This window comes from Vicugna pacos, chromosome 6 (genome assembly GCF_048564905.1).
Source record: "Vicugna pacos chromosome 6, VicPac4, whole genome shotgun sequence".
NCBI lineage: Eukaryota > Metazoa > Chordata > Mammalia > Artiodactyla > Camelidae > Vicugna > Vicugna pacos.
In genome coordinates this window covers 72,670,048-72,682,956 of record NC_132992.1, presented here as the reverse complement: position 1 = coordinate 72,682,956, position 12,909 = coordinate 72,670,048, and the positions used below count along the sequence as shown (strand labels likewise).

General features: G+C 46.5%; 1 protein-coding gene across 2 annotated transcripts in view; it reads right to left on the bottom strand.

The window, feature by feature from the left end:
* ESRRB (estrogen related receptor beta) overlaps positions 1-12,909 on the bottom strand; it is a 152,841-nt gene that overhangs the window by 63,216 nt on the left and 76,716 nt on the right. The window lies entirely within an intron of this gene.

The window sequence follows — 12,909 nt, the reverse complement described above, 5'->3', positions numbered from 1 at the left end:
TGTGAGGCGGGTCTGCCCAGCCCAATGCACATGCAGCTGGAGCGGCGGCCGCCTAGGTCATTTACACAGCGTTCAGGTCCTCCTGCCTGCACTGTGGGACTGGGCAGGGAGGTCACTTCTACTTTCGAAAAGAAAACTGAGGCTCCAAGAGGTAAAATGACCATCACACACTGGGCTTAGAGCTCAGGCCTTCTGCTTCATAGTCCTGTCCCCTTTTTTCTCACCCCCTCTTTCTCTGCAGTACAAATGCATTAGCAAAACCAGCTATTTAAAGGAACCCCACAGCTAATCCTCGTGTAAGCGGAAAATCTTTAAGCAAAGCTAATAATCACTGGGTAATCCAGCTGTTACATAATTCAGACTTTTACAGTACAGCATCAGGGCTGAGGTCTTCGGGTCCCTGCAAACCCTTCCATGTGGGGAGAAGCAGCCTATCCCTTTACCCTCACCCCTTCCCCCACTCTCCCCTGCCCCCCCACACAGCTTGGACTGTAGTTGGTGCCCCTGTTCTCAGTCTCCCCTATTTGATTATCAGCCCCTTGAGGGTAGGGTCCACTACCTGTATTTGTTTTTGTGCCCCCAGCATGTAGCAGAGTGCCAAGTAAACAGCTAGTGCTCAGTAAATATTGAGTAAAAATGAAAATTGGTTCATTTTACAGAAATTAGATTCAGAATGGAGATAAAAGAAAACCAAGAGCTTGATTTAAAGCTGGTAAAGGGAATGGAACAAAAATGAAAAATCACATTTATTGAGAGTTTCTTGTATGCCTGTCATTATACCAATTTGTTGAAAACAACTCTATTATGTAAATGGAATTGTATTTTGAATAATATTAGCTATTAAATAATAGTAAATCATAGTATAATAATGTAAGAACAATACTATTCTTTCATTCTGGTAGGGGTAACTTGTACAGAGTAGATGAGCAGTATATTAAAGGCTACCTTGCTAGTATTATTAATAATTGCTAATATTTATTGAGAGCTTACCATGGGCCAGGTGCTGTGCCATCCTATTATTCAGACCTCCCAGGAACCTTATGAGGCTGGTTCTGTTACCACCTGTAATAAGCAGGGCACTGACCCTAGATTCTGATGCCACACTTATTTTGCTGCACACACTGTTATTCACACACACCTCCCTCCTGCCCCCTACCCCACCCACCCACACACACACACAAGTGCCTGGTAGGGAAGTGGACAGAGGAGATTGCCCACAAGATCCTAACAAAGCAGACAAGGACTCAGTGCCCTCTCCCGAAGGGCTGTCAAATTAAAGGAGTCTCCAACCAAGATGCCCTTGCAAGTTTCCACCCTGTTTGGGGGGTATTTGGGTACAATTGGGCAAAATGATAGTGCATGAGTGAACCCAAGAAGAAAGTTGGAGAAGTAAAAATCCAAGACTTCAGCTTTGAACAGTCCCCTGTATTTTCAGGGTACATGATCCTGTGAAAAGACCCCAGGATTTAAAGCCATATCACTGACAACTTGGATCCCAGCCCTGCCACTTACCAACTGGCACTTTACCAATCTGAGCCTCAATTTCTCCATCTGGAAAATGGGACACCCAGGCTTCCTTTGTAGGTTTCTTGGAGGGATTAAGAAAGCTGTGTGTGCACATGGAAAATCTGGGAAAAGACACAAAATTCACACAAAACTTGGTAACAGTGGTTACTTTGGGGAAGCTGTCTATGGGACCAAGGACTAGGGGAGAAAGAATAATTTACCAGCCTAGACTCTAAAACTGTTTGACTCTTTTTGTTAGACATGTAAATATTACTTAAAAAATTGAAAAGTGAAAAAGATATATATCTATCTATCTATATATATATATATAGATAGATAGATATATATGGGCTCAGTAAATGGCAAGCAATACAAGTCTCTTTAAAAGTTTTCTTCATCCTCCTGGACTGGGTAAAACCATCAGAAATGCACATCCTTGGTAATCCTGGGTCCAGCTACCCCCAGAGCCTGTGCTGAAAGCACCCCATTCTCCATTTCCTCACCCTTCCCACGATGTCCTGGCCCCATCCCCCCAAAACCCTCTCCCCAAAAGAGCCCCTCTTCTCCAGCTTGTTTGGCTAATGTATTCGCAAACCAAATTAGGGGCTCTGGCTCAAAGGGAGGTCCCCAAGCCAGTTGCTAGATGCAAGGAATTAGATACCATCTAGTGCTCAAATCCGATTAGGTCCCATCCTGCCCCCCGCCCCTACATGCAAAAGCCCACTTTCTAATCAATTTTACAAAGGGCGCTCTGCAGATATACACTAATGGTATTGAGCTGAGATCTTTAAACCAAGCCTGCAAGAAATCTGCAGAGATAAAATATACATAGTGTATGAAGGAGGAGGCCTGTCGCCACAGTGTCCTTCCCCTCAAAGAGCGAGGTCTGGGAGTGTAGCGGAGGCCGGGGTTGTCCACTACCGACAGCTGCCATCCCTGCTCCAGGAACACCAGCCTCAGCTTCTCTTTCTCCTTTCAGACTGGACCCCCACCCCAGCTCCTTGCTCTTGAAGTTCCTTGTCATTTAACCTTTACACACTGGAGGCCCAGTAAGTGATCCAGTGACTGGTACCTTATGCTCTCTCTCCTAATTCTTGGTCCCACAGACAGCCTCCCCATGGTAACCAGTGCTACCAAGTGTTTTATGAATCCTGTATCTTTTCACAGATTTTCCATGTGCGTTCATGCAGGGCTTTCTTTTCTTTTTTCAGTGTTACACACATATATATTCTTTTTCACATTTTTTTCATTATAGGTTATTACAAGCTACTAAATATAGTTCCTTGTGCTATACAATAGGTCCTTGTTGTTTATCTGTTTTGTGTATAATAATTTGTATGTGCTAATCCCAAACCCCTAATTTATCCCCCCCGCCACTTTCTCCTTTGGCAACCATAACTTTGTTTTCTATGTCTGTGAGTCTGTTTCTGTTTTGAAAATGTTTATTTGTGTCATTTTTTTCAGATTCCACATATAAGTGACATCAAATGATATTTTTCTTTCTCTCACTGATTTACGTCACTTAGTAAGACAATCTCTAGGTCCATCCATTTTGCTGCAAATGTCATTATTTCTTTTTTATGGCTGAGTAGTATTCCATTGTGTGTGTGTGTGTGTATATATATATATATATTATATATTTGTATGTATATATTATATATGTCTATGTATATGTGTATATATATATGTGGTGTGTGTATGTGTATATATGTGTGTGTGTGTGTTTGTATATATATATTTATATATATATAAAACCACATCTTCTTTATACATTCATCTGTTGATGGACATTTAAGTCCTGCATAGCTTTCTTATTCTCTCCAAGAAATCTGTAAGGGAAGCCTGAGAATCCCACTTTACAGATGGAGAAATCAAGGGTCAGATTGATTAAGTGCCAATTGGTGAATGGTTTAACACCTGGTTCTATCACTTACTACCTGCACGGCCTGGAGCATTAATTCTCTGGGTCTCAGGCTATGCAACTGTATAACAGGAGTGGTCACCACTCCAAGGGTTAAAGAGATGTGCAGCATGCTCAGAACATTGCCTGGTTGGGACTCCTTGCTAAACAAAAGTTAGCTCTTACTTCTCTTCTCTACACTGCTACTACGCCAAATTTCTTCACCGTCTCCAAATATTTTACAACTCTCACATCTTTATATGGAATGCCTTTTTCCTCTGCCTTCATGAAGAAGTCTTCCCTGGCATTGTTCTCACTCCCTTCTCAATGTTCCCCCAGCACGTGGCTGGGTGCCTACTGTGTGCAGCACTGTGCATCCAGCAGCTGCTCTGTAAATGCTTGTGCTTTGAGGCATCATTTATTGGTTAAGTTCCTTGAGGACAGGGATTGTCTTATTCATCAATGTGTCTTCAAAGAAGGTGCCTAATACATTTTTATGGAATGAACAAGAGAATGAACCAATGAATGAGGCCAGATGACTCAAGTAAGGTAACTGCCACCTGGTTTTTTGCACTCTTTTGGGGCCAAGGCCTGATGGCCCCTCAAACCTGTCTCATGATTCAAGGGTACCGACTCTGCTCTGCAGACATAACAGTATATGTGACCCGCATGCTAGGTGCTGCCTGGTGTCTGTCAGGGGCTCAGCAGCCAGGACCCACAGTCCAGCATCAATAGCCACCCAGCCAGGGGCTGCACCAGAGTTGTTCACAGGCCCTTTGTATAGCAGGTCAGGCTGGGAGGATCTGTCTTGCTTTGGAGAAGCAGTGAACTGGCTGCGTCCATCCACACTTGGCTCACTAGCTTTGGGCTGCCAGCAACTCTGTGCCCCATGCCAAGGTCGTCAGGTAGTAACTTGCCCTCCTGGAGGCACCCAGGCCTGCTCTTCCAAGACAGCACAGCTCCCATCAATACTCACAATGAAGGCTTCAGGCTGAGTGTGAACCAGGTCACATGGCCCAGCTGGCCCTGCAGGACCTGGTGTGCACCCTGAACAGTCTGTGTGGCTGGCAGCTCTCAAATCCTCCCATCTAAAAAGAAGAAGTGTGAAGACTAGAACTCCAGTACCAAGGGATACCAAAACCAGAGTCATGGTGCAGGCTCCTGGGCTCCCAAGAAGGGAAGCCCCCCATCTCCACCTGCCACCAACCTTGGAACCATGGGATCAAGGGTCAGACTGCATTCCAGCCTGAGAGAGCCAGGGGCTCTAGGTTCTCATCTTGATCTGAAAAATGAAGCAAAAGTTACAACTGGTATCTCTGTAAGGGCTTCTCCCAGTGCAGTCTGGTGACCCACAGCATCAGTGTCACCTGATACTGATTGAGAGCCACTGTTCTGTGAGCCACGTCGTGAACACCTGGAAAACCCTCTGCAAAACCCTCTGCAAACAGAAAACGTGTTTTGACTCCTGGGGCCCCTGGCACATTAGTTTATCATTTGAAGAGTGAATCTCTCCTCACCTGATTCTCCCAACACCCATTGAGGGAAGGCAGACAAAGATTAGTCATTTGCTCATTTACTGGAACCAACAATTATTTACTCTGTTTGAGATAATAGGTGCCAGGCACTGTCCAAGGTGCTGGAGACGCTGCCGTGAACAGAACATAATCCCACTGAGGAAGAGGGTCCAGACAGACCGCATGCAAGCAAATAAACTAATACATGACAGGGGACACTCCCTACTTCCTTGTCCTGATTTATTTGTCTTCATAGTATTAATGGTTAACCACTGCATCATGTTTTGGAGGAGGATGAGGTGCCACTTTGACTAAGATGACTTTGAGTCGTCTTGAATGAAGAGAGGGAAGGAGCTAAACGGGGATCTGGAGAGTTAGAAGAGAGGCACTCCAGGCAACAGAACAAGGTTTTAAAGCCCTTTTACAGATGAAATCAGCTAAACATCAGAGAAGATTCCAGAATACAGCTCTGATCCTAGCCTCAGCTCCGCCCACCACCCAGCTGGCTCTGAGACCCTGGACTTCTCCAGCCATCATGTCCCCCTCCTTTACCTCCCCCTCCTGCCCCTTCCCTACCCTGTAACTACCAAGGGCCGAACAGGGTCAGTTTGTCCACTCAGCTCTGTATACACATAGCCTCTGGCCTATGAATTTTTTCAGAGACCTTTAAGTGTTTGAAATATGCAAAATATTATTAATTCTCAAATATAAAAAAGGAAAACAATACAAAATCAAAGAAGTTTTAATGTTTAATTAAATGTCCACAAAGCATAACTTGATGTCAACTTGCCCTGTTAATGGTATATTCATAAATGTTTCATCACATCTAAAGATAATTGGTAGATTAAATTTTTTTTCAGTAAGAGTTTCTGAGTTGGTTTAATAATTTCCAAGAAATCAGAGCCTATTGTAAACTCAATGAGTTATTTGCATCCCCAAAATTCTAAATGGTTTTTAAACTTTCCAAATCTTTTTTACAATAAAAATTATATTAATGAGGCATTTAGTATGGATGCTTTGATATGGATTTGTGAAGATCTTAAAACAGCCTTGGCTGAGAGCGTGCAAGGCTCTGGGCTAAGCTATGAGGGCAGCAGCAGGGACAAAGGTTCCACTGACCACAGGGAAGGGCCTGGCTCTCCCGGCAGGTAATGAGCACAGAGTGGAGTAAGATGCAAGCACAGGAGTGAGGAAATCGAGTGGGGGGAGTGTCTTCCAAGGTGCCACGGTGATAAGAGGAAGGCAGAGGGAAGGCTTGGCAGAGTAGGAGGCTAAATTAACCTTGGTTTACCAATCCGATCACAGCAGGCCCTTGGAGATTCTAGGCATTGTCCATTTCCCCCTCTCCTCTTGGATTCGTTTGCTGAAGTTCACGGATGCCACATTCCCAGGTTCACTAGGAAAAGATGCCGGGCACATTCTACCCTCTTCTGATCACGCCCATCAGTTCAGCATCCAACTCCCAAACCACCGCACAAAGAAACTTAGAGGGCAGTTCATCCCACCCTCTGGGCATTGGGCCTTCTTCCAAAAAGTATTAATACTCAGAAAAATATCAGTCTGATTACTACACCTCATTTATCATCTCTGGGTTAGTGACCAACTTGGCCAACAGACCAGCTCATATGCTTGGTTCCAAATAACTTTTGTCTCTTAGGAAAAAAAGGTAAAAAAAAATCATCACTAAGGATGTTCAAGAGGATGGGCTGGAGCCAGAGATGACTCTGAGCACCAGGGGTCTGGAGGGGGTGCCGAGCAAGAGGGAGGGGGAAGAAGAGACGGGGGGGGGGGGGGGAGGAGAAGTAGGGGAAGGGAAGGAAAGGAAGGGAAGGAGGGGGAAAGGAGGGAAAGGAGGAGGAGGGGAGGGAAAGGGGAGGAGGAGGTGGGGGAGGGGAGGGGGAGGAGAAAAGGGAGGACAGAAGGAAGGAGAAGGGGGAGGGGAGAAGAAAGGGGAGGAGGAAGTGAAAATGGGGGAGGAGAGGAGGATGAGGAGGTGGGGAAGGTGAGAGGGAAGGGGAGAGGGAGAGGAAGAAGGCAGGACAGAAGGGAGGAGGGGGAGGGGGAGGGGAACGGAGAGCAGGAGGGGAAGAGGCTGGGAGAGCTAAAAGACATTTCCCCGTGGAGTTCTGCTAAAGCGGTGCAATTCATATGAAGAGGTAATTTCAGGGCATTCACTAAAAGATCATACCTAGTAGTCTGTCCTTTTCTTCAAAATATTTATTGGGTACTTCCGTGTTCTGGACACTGGCGGTGAAAATGAGGCCTATGACCTCAGGCAGTTTTTATTGGGAGTGACATGATTAATAAGGATATAATATAATATAAACAATATGATAAAACTAGAATTTTAGACAAATAATTTGAAAGTACTGTGTGGTGCAGGAACACATGTACGTGTGGTGTGTGTACACACGGATGCAGACACACTCCCGTGGCCACCTCTGTGGCAGGGGCGAGGCCCTGATGAGCACTGGCTGCTGAAGACAGACACAGTCACAGGCGTGTGCACACACACTACTCTTCCTCTGTGGGTGCAGCTGCCTTGCTCACTTAGCAGACAGGCAGACAGCACGCCAGATACTTGGGCGCACCCAGCTTGCCCAAGCCACACCAATTATAGACCCAGTTAGCAGGGCCTTGCTGCCTGTTACTACCTCCGCCCTCATCTGGCGCTCTCAGGGATCACCTCAGAGGGTGCCTGGCCATTTGTGCACCCAGTGAAACACAGCTGAGCTGGGTCTGTCACCAGCAAGTTTGATGACAGACCAGGACATTTTAAGCCGATGTTCTGCCGCCTTTCCCTCTGGAAGGTGTGCACATTTTAGAAACACACAAAATCTCTCTTCCCTAACTGGCATTCTCTTCCTCCCATTCCCTAATCTCCCCAGTTTTCCCTTTTGCCATCAATAGACTGATTTCAAATGACATGCCTCGTGAGGCCTCTGCTTCCTTTGTCCCTAAAGGATGCCCAGCCACAGAGTGGGAACCAGGATAGCATGGTGGGAAAGGGCATGGTTCTGGAGCACACCTGCCTGGGTTCAAATCCTGACTTCCCACATGCCAGAAAGTAACGGAAACTCTCTGCGCAGATTTATCTGCAAAATGAGGTACCTGTTTCTAACTCATACCGTGTGTATACAGAACTTAGTACCAACTCAGCACTGAATGAGCACCCAGTACATGCAGCCTAATTAAGAACTCTCAGAAAGTTCTCTTTTGGATGTACAGTTTGACTATGATGGTGCATGGAAGCTTCAACATGCACAGTTGCCCCTGTCATGGACAGGACACCTTCACGCTGCCAACAGCACAGTGGAGAGCAGGGAAGAGAGGTCCAAGAAGCCAAAATCAAGCATTTGCAAGGATGAGTTATGATAGAGGAAATTCTGAGGACCAGTGCTGTCTCACCTGATGTCTCCAGGACAGTGTTTCCTACTGCCTGGTCCATAGAACCCAGTTGCATGGGATTTTAACAGGTATCTTGCTTGTTCCCTACACCCTCTCCCTCCACTCCCCCAACACATACATACACACAAAAATTTATTGTCACATAAATAAGCAAAACCCTTGACTGAACAAGTCAAATAGGTTTCTTTACTGCTGAACTTCTCAGAACCTTTAATAACACACTAACATGCACTGGAAGGTCTAAGACCCAACTAGAGATACAGAGTGTCCCAATTTTATCTGATCGCTGTGATGATTAATCTATGTGTCAACTTGACTGGACTACAAGGTGCCCAGATATTTGATCAAACATTGCTCTAGCTGTTTCTGTGAGGGTGTTTTGGGGCAAGATTAACATTTAAGTCGATAGACTGAGGAAAACACACTGCCCTCTCTAGTGTGGGTGGGCCTCGCCCAATCAGTTGAAGGTCTAAATTGAACAAAAAAGCTGACCCTCTCCCAAGTAAGAAAGAACTCCTCCTGTCTGACTGCCTTCAAATCGGGACATCAGCTTTTTCCTGCCTTTGGACCCAAAATGAAACATCAGCTCTTCTTGGGTGTGGGGCCTTTGGACTGGAACTACACTACCCACTCTCCTAGTTCTCAGGCTTTTGGACCTGTTGACCCAACCTGAGTATCTTAGGACTTGTCAGCATCCATAACTGCATGAGCCAATTCCTTAAAATCTCGTTATGTATACGTATGTGCGTAGGTGTCTATCTATATGTGTGATACACACACATACACACAAACACACACACACAGTATTCGTTTTGTCTCTGGAGAACCCCGACTAATACAATCACAGAAACCTTTTTCTCCCGAGAGCATCTTGCAGTCCTTAGGTTCCACGAATGCTTTAAGGAATGCTGCAGTTGAGGGTCAGAATCTAAGAGCAGAGAATCTATAGAACTCTGCTCCAACCCGCTGCTCAGAAAGTGGGGCTACCTACACCCTGGGGCACTCTCTGAAGTAATGTGTCACTGTGGTCCCTATTCACCATCGTCCCTTTAATCTGAAGTCTTCCAGGCTAAAAAGACCGGAGTGGGGATTAAGAAGGCATGCTCTTTCATGAATGACAATTCCCAGTCTGTTTCAGATCTTCTTTTTTTGTTCCCTTCTCCTTTGACACAAGATGTTGAGCGCTTTTCTCCTCTCCGTCCTCTCACTTGAATATCTGGGGCTGTGCCAGCCTCAAAAGTGCCCTGGCCCTGAACTGCCATCACCACAAAGGGTAACAGGAGTCTTTCTTCCCCAACAGGCAGCTGCTGACTCCTTGCAGGAGGCCAGACCTCAGGGCAGAATCTGGAATCCGGGGAGGGTGAGGACAGGGCTCGCTGCATCACTTGGCCAAAGCACAGAAGAAATCTCCTACCCCTGCAACTTGAAATCAGCTACACTTTGAACAGCACAGAGAGCAGAGCACCAAGGGGGAAGGGGATTCCTGGGGGGTCAGAGCACCATCTTGTAGGAGCCTCCCCTTGAAAAACAGCAGTGGGAAACACTCATTTCTTGTGTCTGCGCTTGCTGTCCTCAGGTTCCCTATGGAACCTCTGGTCCAGCGTGAGAACACCTGTTTTCTGGGCTTTGTGTTCTAGGCCAGCGGTTACCCATCTTTCAGGCTCATAGAAAAAACCCCACTCCGCTGCACTACCACCAAATTTGGGAACCAAATCTGGGTTGACTATTTTGTCAGGTAAGAATGTTAAGGAAAAAAAAAAAAACAGAGAACCTAGTATGACCATCATTTCATAAAAGAAAAGCCATTTAAAAAAAAAGAAAGAAAGAAAAGCCATTTTAGCGTCCCAAATGAAGAAGGCCATAGTTGGAGAGTAAAGGACGATCTTCCATTGGAGTGGATGCTTTTGGAGGGCTCACTGTGATGTGCTTTCTTTCCTCATTTTGTTCTGAACTCTCACAGTCTCGAGACCAGTGTCTGAGGTCCATTTGCTACTAGTCAGGATTCTCTGCCCCTGTGCTCTGCCTTTCTCCTCCAATTATATTCTTGGCTTGCTATTTTCTTTTTCAAAACTTCTAAATCTCTACCTTTCCCAGAACGGTTGCTCCGAAAGTTTTCCCAGAAGCAAAATGCCAGGGGATGGCAGGACGAGAAAAGTGGAATTAAGTGCCCACTTTCAGGGCTCCCACCACCAGGCTAATTCTCAAGGGCAAATGATGTACTGGGGATCGGGAGGGGGTAAGGGTCCTCCTTCCCTTTTGCCTCCGGCTAGACCCTCCAAACCTCCGGCTCATTTGGCCTTCCTGGCCGAAGCAGCGTGGGTTCTGCTGGGTAATTTGCAGGTTTGGCTGGTAAGACGAGAAAGTTATAGGCATCTTGCTGGGCCATTACTTATTCTGCACGGAGCTGGGACTGAGCCTGACCCGTGGCTGCCACAATTACCCAGGTTTCCCTGGATACCTCCATAAGCTCCCACCAAGTCTGCTCCGCGAAGTGGTGGCAGCTGCTCAGGAGCAGCCGGGGGGTGACTGTGAAGTCAGGAGACCGAGTGTGACCAACCGGTATTTATACAGCCGGTGAGTGCTATCCCTTTCCACGTGGTCACCTTGGGCATCTCTTCCCAGTTCCCAGTGATGCTGTCTTTGGTCAAAGCATTTTTAAAGCTCCTCTTTAGAGCCAGGTTATCTGAGAAAGTGAGTCACCTCCTCACTTTTCTTTGTAATCGAAAATTGCTTTGTCACTCAGCTAATTCCTTACACTTGCCTCCAAATGACCTTGTTGGCATTAAAAATTAAATCCACCCCCATAGGAAAATTTGCCACCGGCGAGCATATTCAGAGAAGGTGATGCAGACTCTGATGGCCCACCAAGGAGGACTGAGGGATCGCACTGCTATGATATACCTCCCAGGAAGTCAAATCTCACCATTGCTGGAGACTTGATTTCACCTAACCCTCACATGTACCCAGTGAGTGGGGACACTATTATCCCCATTACACAGATGAGAAAACAGAGGCTTAGAGGCTAACTGACTAGTTAAGATGACAGATTTACCAAAGGGGCCATGCTCAGGTCTCAGACTCCGCCACAGGTAGCTTCCTGTTGGATTGGTCTAAACACTCGATTTGTTTAAATCAAGATGTGTGCACTGATTAAACAAACCCAAAAAAACAGCCGGCCAAGAAATTATCCAGTCTCCTCCCCTTGCAGACAGCCGTGTGACCATTTTCTCCAAAATGATCAGCATCTGCTGTTTGGACCCGTCTGCAAAGAGACCAGACTAGAGCCAGGGAACAAGGATGGGCCTGGTGGTAACTCTGGCCCCAACCTCTGACTTCAATAAGACACTCTGGAATCACTGGGTCTCCACTTGGAAAATGAGGATTAGAATAATCCCTCACTCACCTATACAATGGCATTGGTTCCCCCTACATCCCCTCAATAAAACAGCAGAGGCCGAGCTGTATAAAAACGTGCAGGATGGCGGTGGGGAGATTGGGTTAGGCATCAGGTAGACCCTGATCTGAAGCTGATGCCACTGTCCACTAGCTGATCAACCACACAGCCACTCCGACCCTCAGTACAGCGAGGCATAGGAGAGCTTCTGTCCCAGTGGGTTGTTACAAGGATTCGATGAGCGTGTGTTTCAGGAGCCTGGAAAAGCTGACTCTGAAGGAGATGCCCGACATTAAGGCCTCCTCACCCCAGGTGAAAATCCCCTTACTGAAGCAGGTGGTGCCCTGAGAGCCCGCTTCTTGGACTCCCTCCCCTGCAGCCTGCCCTCTCTCACCCCCTGGACCTGCCAAGGCAGTAAGCAGCAAAACAGGGAACACCCAGTTTCCTGACTGCCTTTGAACTCTGATGGTGTAAACAGTGACAAAAGGGAGACCCAAACAATTTCCAACCGGAATACAGGGGGGAACCATTTGCCATCCACAAGAGTGCCCAGCAGAGTGGAGCTGGAGACGGATCTGGGTTCAAATCCTGGCTTGGCCTTTTATGTGACTCTGTGACTTTGGGGATGCTACTCAACCTCTCTGAGCCTTGGTCTTCCCATCTGTCAAATGTGGAAAACATGTGTGCCTATTTTAGAGACAGTTAAGATTCAAAGACAAAAATAGGCAAGAGCATGCAGGGCTGGGCCTGGCACATAGTAAACATGCAGGTATGTCTTAGCTACTAGTGTTACTGAACCAATTTTCCAAGCTGGCTCAGGAGCACTGCCCCACGTTGGAAAGATCAGAAGTAAAAATGTGAGATGATGTCCAATGTGGCCCGGTGCAGGTCTGCTCCCCCTCTGCGTGAAATGAAGGGGCTTATTCCAGAGGACAAAGTGTACAATAGCATACTCAGTCCAAATAGGTCCCCTTTCCACTTACATACCTCTAGAGATGGAGAACTCACTGCTCAGTAGTCCACCTCTGAGTACCAAACATCCCAGTTCATCAAAGGCCCTCTCTTTTGCACAAAATTACTTTACCCCGAATAATTCTATCTTAGAATTACTCTAAAGCCAGCCTCTGCCTTCTTAAAGAAAATATGGTTCTGAGACAAAAACCTAGATTTCTAGGGCCAAAGCCAAA